This window comes from Miscanthus floridulus, chromosome 9 (assembly GCF_019320115.1).
Source record: "Miscanthus floridulus cultivar M001 chromosome 9, ASM1932011v1, whole genome shotgun sequence".
NCBI lineage: Eukaryota > Viridiplantae > Streptophyta > Magnoliopsida > Poales > Poaceae > Miscanthus > Miscanthus floridulus.
In genome coordinates this window covers 138,850,159-138,859,176 of record NC_089588.1, presented here as the reverse complement: position 1 = coordinate 138,859,176, position 9,018 = coordinate 138,850,159, and the positions used below count along the sequence as shown (strand labels likewise).

The window sequence follows — 9,018 nt, the reverse complement described above, 5'->3', positions numbered from 1 at the left end:
GTGATAGATGATGTCCCCGTCGACAGCGAGGCGCCCGTGTTGACTTCGTGAATCTCGAGATTTGCCGACTCAGTCCTTCGAAGGTGCTCATAGGGATAGGGTTTACGTACGTGTATTATAGGGATGAGTGTGCGTGCGTGTTGGACGTCTACGTTATACTGTGTAATTTAAAAAAAGATCTAAGTTATAAGGCCTAAGTACTTGTTTGTAATTTGTAAAGTAATGGAAGCTTGGAAGTAAGATAGTCGCCCTCTTGTATAACTAGAGCCCATTGGACTATGTAAAGGGGTGGTTTTCCCTTACATATTGAAATCCTAGCTTATTATGTCCCTCTCTCTCTCTTCTATTATAGCTCCAAACCTAACCGTTGTCATTGTCTCGAGGACCGAGAGAAAAAATGGAGAACAGAGGAAAAAGCTACACCAAATCGGTTTCCTCTCAAGTGCTCTGAGTTCCATCCCATGAGCAGTGTTTAGTTCTTCTCCTTAAAGTTTACTCACTATCTCATCAAATGTTTGAACACATGCATGGAGTATTAAATATAGACTAAAAAATAACTAATTACACAGTTTGCGACTAATTTACGAGACGAATCTTTTAAGCCTAATTAGTCCATGATTTAACAATATGGTGTTACAGTACACGCGTGTGCTAATGATGGAATAATTAGGCTTAATAAATTTGTCTCACGAATTATTGACGGATTCTGTAATTTGTTTTTTTATTAATATCCAAACACCACATACGACATCCTCATGTGACACCCGATGTGACATCCAAAATTTTACACCCTGAATTTAAACCAGGGCTAAGGAAGGTCTGGTCTGTGTGAAATGACAACAGCCTATGAATTTCTGTCGAGCTAGGCCTAGCAAAGCTCCATCCAGTCGGCCCAATCTCCATCGTCACACGAAACACAAATCAGGCAGAGGTCCAAATGACCCACACGAAGGTGCCACGGGCCTCAAAATTCTAGCCCAACAAAGGTTATTAACCTCAGCTCCGAAGCTCCAAGCCCAAGCGAAGGTCCAGTAGGGAGAGCGACACGTTGGTCATGTGCCGTCATCATCTCCAGGTTATTCCCATGCCTCGCCGCGGCAACGGCGAAGCACCCGAGCACGTACAGGAACACGAGGAACACGATCCCGAACAGCTGGAACTCCGCGAGCTGCTTGGCGGGCTCCTGCGCCGCGGCACTGCCGCCGCGGCACTCGACGCGTGCGTCGGAGCGAGGGGAGTCGAAGCGGCCGACGCAGCCCGCGGGGAGCATGAGTACGTACAGCGCCAGCCCGGTCTGGTAGAACCACAGGCCCTGGACGGCGATGAGGACGCCGGCGCCAAGGTCGGCGGGGAGGCTGGAGGGCAGGAGCGCGCCGGCGACGACAGCGACAATGCAGAGCGTGAGGAGGACGAGGAGGAGGTAGGGCGTGGTAGTAGCCCTCCAGCCCCGTGTGCGTGGTGGAGTGGAAGTGGAACAGCAGGTCCCAGATCCACCGAAGCTACAACATATAAGGTCTTTGGGTCTTACTCAACCCAAAAGACTAGCCTGATAGGTGAGGGTTCTCCCGCCTTATATGTTGTGCTCCCCCACCATCGCTACACGATGTGGGACTAAACCCCAACAATCTCCCACTTAGTCACACATTAGGGTGCCCCCGCCATATGTGACGCTCAAGATTTTTTTATCGGGTTTAGCTTTTCTGACCATGGGCTCATGATACCAATTGTTGGAACCGGTGGTGACCACCGAGTTCACGATCTTGGAGCTGGCTTACAGCTGGCCCGGCTCGTTACCACGAGCCTACGCTCCCACATGTCCTAGGTCCACCGGAGCTACAACATATAAGGTCTTTGGGCCTTCCCAACCCAAAAGACTAGTCTGATAGGTGACGTATATGTTGTGCTCCTCCACCATCGCTATACGATGTGGGACTAAACCCCAATAATCTCCCCCTTAGTCACATATCGGGGTGCCCCCGTCATATGTGACGCTCGAGATTTTTTTATCGGGTTTAGCTTTTCTGACCATGGGCTCATGATACCAATTGTTGGAACCGGTGGTGACCACCGAGTTCACGATCTTAGAGCTGGCTTACAGCCGGTCCGGCTCGTTACCACGAGCCTACGCTCCCACATGTCCTAGATCCACCGGAGCTACAACATATAAGGTCTTTGGGCCTTCCCAACCCAAAAGACTAGTCTGATAGGTGAGGGTTCTCCCGCCTTATATGTTGTGCCCCTCCACCATCGCTATACGATGTGGGACTAAACCCCAATAATCTCCCCCTTAGTCACACATCGGGGTGCCCCCGTCATATGTGACGCTCGAGATTTTTTTATCGGGTTTAACTTTTCTGACCATGGGCTCATGATACCAATTGTTGGAACCGGTGGTGACCACCGAGTTCACGATCTTGGAGCTGGCTTACAGCCGGCCCGGCTCGTTACCACGAGCCTGCGCTCCCATAGGTCCCAGGTCCACCGGAGCTGACAACATATAAGGCCTTTGGGCCTTACTCAACCCAAAAGACTAGCCTGATAGGTGAGGGTTCTCCCGCCTTATATGTTGTGCTCCCCCACCATCGCACTCCAATGTGTGACTAAGGGGGAGATTGTTGGGGTTTAGTCCCACATCGTGTAGCGATGGTAGGGGAGCACAACATATAAGGCGGGAGAACCCTCACCTATCAGGTTAGTCTTTTGGATTGAGTAAGGCCCAAATATCTTATATATTGTCAGCTCCGGTGGACCTGAGACCTGTGGGAGCGTAGGCTCATGGTAACGAGCCGGACCGGCTGTAAGCCAGCTCCAAGATCGTGAACTCGGTGGTCACCACCGGTTCCAACAATTGGTATCATGAGCCCATGGTCAGAAAAGCTAAACCCGATAAAAAAATCTCGAACGTCACATATGGCGGGGGCACCCCGATGTGTGACTAAGGGGGAGATTGTTGAGGTTTAGTCATCTATCAGCCTAGTCTTTTGAGTTGAGTAAGGCCCAAAAACCTTATATGTTATTAACTCCGGTAGACCTGGAACCTACAGGAGCTCAGGCTCGTGTTAACGTACCTGCCGTGAATGCGCTCGGCAGCACCAGGCTCAGGGCGCCGTCCGACAGAGGCAGGTACCTGCACCCTGCAGTCACCAGTCATCTCCCGTCCCCATTGCAGAAATGAAGAGTTGTTAGCCCTTGTTTAGTTCGCGAAATTTGGATTTTAGGTCTACTGTAGCATCTTCGTTTTTATTTGGCAAATAGTGTCCAAACATTGACTAATTAGGCTTAAAACGTTCGTCTCGTAATTTCCCACCAAACTGCGCAATTAGTTTTTCTTTTCGTCTACATTTAATGCTCCATGCATGGGCCGCAAACATTCGATGTGACAGGTACTGTAGCAACTTTTTGGAATTTGGGGGTGAACTAAACAAGGCGTTAGTTGTTACGGTGCGCAACTGGGCTGGGCATTCGTCGGACTGACCTGATCTTCTCGGAGACGAGTGCGAGCGCACCGAAGAGGAAGAACATGAGGAGCATGCCGGCGTGCTCGAGGCCGCCGAGGTGGGCCGCCGCCGCCGCCGGTGAGGACGAAGCGGAGCGGGCGGGCGTAGAAGAGCTCCACGCACATGTCCAGGAACGCGCCGCCGGCCACCACGTGCAGCTCCAGGAGCCGTGCAGGCACTGCCGGGACGGGGTTCCAGGCGCGGACGCGGAACGCCGTCGGCGGGTCGGCCGCGAAGCGCGCCACTGACGCCCACACCCGCCACAGGCCCACCGCCAGCAGCAGCGTGCCCGGCAGCACGTGGCCCATGAAGTCACCCATCAGGGAAAATGAGAACGTACGGTGGTACAGTAGAGAGTAGAGACCGATACAGTCGTCCATCGTGAATGTACGGTGTACGTATATATGTATCAGTAGTCTGTACCGACTCGAGTTCGTTCGTGCTGCTCTCTTCCCTGCACCCACCGAAGAAATGCACCGGCGGCGGCGGCGGCGGACCGGAGGAGACGATGCGAAGGTAGCACACTAGTCTAGGTAGTTGACCACGCGGACGGAGTACGTATTCGCGGACCCACTCCCACCCGTCAGTCCGCCAGCGTGGCGCTCGCGCACTGGCGGCAAGTAGCGGGACGCCGGCCGGCTCGCCTGCTGCTTCCTTTCCTCCCAACCACCTGCGTTGAGACCTGAGGGTTTTCAGAAAGGTCCTCGGGAGGTGATGATATTATCACATTCATATTATTATCTCTACGGACGCCTCCGCATGCACGGGTACGTACGTTGTCCAACCGTGTACGTATCATGTATGCGTACACGGAGAGAATAGTACGTAGACTGCAACAACGGTCCAAAACATGGACGTACTACAATGCGCACATACTAGTACTCCGCACACGATACTATCGGAAAGCCTACGAGTCCAAACACGCGAATACGTAAGGGCCCGAGTGCAAATTCAGTTGGGAGCTGCACCTGCACCTGCACGGCAAGGATATGCGTGCAGTTGTGTAATGGCAACAGCGAGCCACCCAACACCAAACTATCATATTTATATCTACTGCTGGCGTTACTATTTGCTTCCCGCGTCTACTTTCCACGCCTTCCTGATCGTTACTATTTGCTGTTTTCGTTGTCTCTCTGTAAAAATATACCACGGTTGCCAAATGCAAAAGAGTCTAGTCAAAACATGAAAGAGGTGGTCACGGGTTCACACGACTTCTGTTGACTGCATCTTCATGTACAGTGCCTGAGAACGATCAGATGAATTAGCGCGCGTTTAGTTCGCGAAAAGTGCGAAATTTGGCTACTGTAGCAATTTTGTTTTTATTTGGCAATTAGTGTTCAATCATGGACTAATTAGGCTCAAAACGTTCGTCTCGCAATTTCCAACCAAACTGTGCAATTAGTTTTTATTTTCGTCTACATTTAATGATCCATGCACGTACCGCAAGATTCGATGTGACGGGTACTGTAGTACTTTTTGGGAAAACTTTTCGCAAACTAAACAAGGGCTTATTACAAATGCACGGGGAAAACTGCGAACGAACCTTGATTTGTCTGCCACTAGTCGTCGATGGCGGTAGTGCTAGCCCGGTCCAGCGCAGCCTGTCCCGTCTGTTGATTTTTTTTATTCGCCCCACACGTGTATGTTGTCCCCTCACAGTGCCCGTGCGTCGGAATGACTCGCCTTGCACGCGCAACCCATCCTATCCACCACGATTTGAGGCCGTTCGCCCCACCTTGCACGCGCACCCCGCTGCCACTGTGCCCCGACCGTCAGCCCTAGCGTGCCCTGTCCGCTAGCCCCTGGCTCGCCGTGCCCCCATTCCCTGGCGGCCGTACCGTGCCAACATCACTCCCCACACCTCCTGACTCTCCGAACAACATGAAGCACGTGCGACATAAAACATTTGAATGCAACATACTTATGAAAAACAGATGAAACACACTAGTACAGAAATTTTATTGGAAGTGGGCAAAAAGGGTTAATGGAGGCGGGCATTGCAACCGCCTACGATCAAAGGTCACGATTAATCATGACTTAACGAACGCGGTTGCCTTGCCCGCCTCGGTTAATCCATTAACGGAGGCAGGCGAGTTAGGGTGCCCGCCTCTGTTAATCGTTTAAAAAAATTAAAGAAAGCCCTAGTGAGCCCAATCGAGCCCACCGACGTCGCGTCCACACTGACGCATCTAGCTCAAGGCTCCGCGTCATCGTCGGATCTGGCCCTGCCATCGCCAGATCTGGCCCCACGGTGGCCGGATCTGGACCCACCCTCGTGGGAGAAGGACCTGCCAGCTGCAGATCTGCAAAGAGGAGAGAGCGACGAGTGAGGGAGATGAAGAGAGGAAGAGAGAGGGAGACAGATAGAGAGAGCGACCTACCTCCTCCGTCCAACCCCGTGCCACCATGCGCCGCCAGGCCCCGCGACACCACGCCGCCAGGCTCCACGACGCAACGCAGACTGACCATGCAAACTTGCGCCACCGCGCGCCGCACGCCGCCCGACCCCATGGACCTGCGCCACAGCGCCCTGGAGAGAGGGAGGCCATGGAGAGAGAGGGACCGGAGAGAGGAAGGGAGAGAGGCGGTCGTCTGTTCAAGAGAGAGAGGGAGGTGGTGGGGAGAGAGAGCGACCAGAGGGAGGGAGGCGCCTGTGAGAGTGGACTAGGAGGGAGTACGCCAGTTAGGGTTTTCATATACTTTATACACTTGACACTAGGTATTGGGCTCAGGAATGGTAATGGGCTGGGCCAGATCTTTGGAGGCGGGCCTTATAAAATAATTGCCTCCAAAAATAGATTTATGGAGGCGGTTGTCTTAAGACGCACGCCTCCATAAATGGACTATTTTTAGGACCGCCTCCGCTAATCGATTTTAGGAGGCGGTTGGCTTTTGACCGCCTCCATTAATTGATTTTATGAGGCGGACAAATGTGACCACCTCCGTAAATGGAAATGACCACCTCCGTTAATCACCTGGTATTTTTGGCGATGGTTGAATTTTGTGACCACCTGAAAGGTCCTAATGGCTAGAGGGGGGGTGAATAGCCTATTTAAAAATTTCTACAACAATACTTAACAAATCGGTTAGACAATTATGACGCGAAGCGAGTGTTGTGCTAGCCTACTACAATTCTAGTTTATGTAGTTTCTATCCACACAATAACTATGTCACTACACTAAGTTAGCATGCTCTCAAAGGCTAACTAAAGAGTCACACTAACCAAACTAACAAGCTCTCACAACTAGCTACACTAAAGAGCTTGACAACTAGTTTGCGGTAATGTAAAGAGAGTGAGCAAGAAGGTTATACCGCCGTGTCGAGAAAGGAGCCAATCAATCACAAGAATGAATAACAATGAAGATCAATCACCTCGGAATCAAATGATGAACACAATGATTTTTTATCGAGGTTCACTTGCTAGCCGGCAAGCTACTCCTCATTGCGGCGATTCACTCACTTAGAGGTTCACATGCTAATTGGCATCACACGCCAAACCCTCAATAGGGTGCCGCACAACCAACACAAGATGAGGATCACACAAGCCACGAGCAATCCACTAGAGTACCTTTTGGCTCTCCACCGGGGAAAGGTCAAGAACCTCTCACAATCACCACGACCGGAGATGGAGACAATCACCACCCTCCGCTCGACGATCCTCGCTCCTCCAAGCCATCTAGGTGGCGGCAACCACCAAGAGTAACAAGCGAATCCCACAGCGAAACACGAACACCAAGTGCCTCTAGATATAAACACTCAAGCAATGCACTTGGATTCTCTCCCAATCTCACAAAGATGATGAATCAATGATGGAGATGAGTGGGAGGGCTTTGGCTAAGCTCACAAGGTTGCTATGTCAATGCAAATGGCCAAGAGAATGAGCTTGAGCCGGCCATGGGGCTTAACTAGAAGCCCCCACGAAATAGAGCCGTTGTACCTCCTTCACTGGGCACAACACAGGGTGACCGGACGCTCTGATCGGATCGACCGGACGCTGTCCCTCAGCGTCTGGTCACGTGATACACGCCACGTGTCCCCTCTCTTTGAATATTGTTCGCCCGATCTCAACGGTCAAGTGATGACCGGACGCTGCAGCTCAAAGTGACCGGACGCTGAACCCCAGCGTCCAGTCGTTTTCAGTAGGCATCCAGAAATGATTTTTCACGACCGAACGCGTCCGGTCATGCTTGACTGTGTTAGTGTGACCGGACGCAGCCAGCCAGCGTCCTATCGTTTTAGCGCCAGTGTCCGGTCATCGACCGATGCTGCACTTCTTCTGCTGCTACTGACCGGACGCGCCGGTCCTTTAGAGACCAACGTCCGATCACTTACAGTGACCTTCATCTTTTTCTGTCTAGGGTGTCGGTGGCACCATCGAACTGTCCGCACTCTACGGGCGGACACTCTGTCGGTGAAGTTTCTAACCCTTGCTCAAATGTGCCAACCACCAAGTGTATCACCTTGTGCACATGTGTTAGCATATTTTCACAAACGTTTTCAAGGGTGTTAGCACTCCACTAGATCCTAAATGCATATGCAATGAGTTAGAGCATCTAGTGGCACTTTGATAACCGCATTTCGATATGAGTTTCACCCCTCTTAATAGTACGGCTATCGATCCTAAATGTGATCACACTCACTAAGTGTCTCGATCACCAAAACAAAATAGCTCCTACCATTTATACCTTTGCCTTGAGCCTTTTGTTTTTCTCTTTCTTCTTTTCAAGTCTAAGCACTTGATCATCACCATGGCATCACCATCATCATGTCATGATCTTCATTTGCTTCACCACTTGGAATGGGCTACCTATCGCATGATCACTTGATAAACTATGTTAGCACTTAGGGTTTCATCAATTCACCAAAATCAAACTAGAGCTTTCACCGCCTCGGTTAATGTTTGGGCACTGTCGGGTTCATAAACCTGGGGTCCCTCATGGACCGGCTTTCCGACAAAGGCTTGGCCTAGCAGACGACATCGCGAACAATGCGTAAACTCCTAGGCCGGCCTAGGACTACCTAAACGACAGGCCAGAAGAGCGATCCGCCTCATCGACCGAAAGGCCTGGCCAAGGAGGAACAGGGCTCACTTCCGACTCTGGCCCACCTCTCCGACCGGAAGGCCTTGCTTCTTACTCTGGCCTGGCTCTTCGACCGGAAGGCCTCGCTTCCAACTCTGGCCTAACTCTCCGATCGAAAGGTCTAGCCAAACGTCGCTTCCGACTTCGACCCGCGTCTGCGACCGGGGATGCACCGAACCTCTGCTTATAGCTCTTCTCTGACTAGCGCAGTCGGAGCCTACTGGGACCAACCGACCGGGGATGCCCACTCGGTGAGGACCAGGTAACGGGCAGAGCAGGTAAAGCAGGACACTCGAGTCAAAACTGCAATACCGAGGACCATACCCTATACACCTGTAGGATAGTACTTACAGGGCATGTCAGAAGGGTGCCCTGCAACCTCCCAGACATGATAGAACCCAAGCAGTGTTGTGGGTGTCGACGTTTTACCCTACAGTGTT

At 51.7% G+C, this 9,018-nt stretch overlaps 1 pseudogene; it reads right to left on the bottom strand.

The window, feature by feature from the left end:
* Positions 1-964: 964 nt before the first annotated feature.
* On the bottom strand, positions 965-3,817 carry LOC136481084 (uncharacterized; annotated as a pseudogene).
* Positions 3,818-9,018: the final 5,201 nt, after the last annotated feature.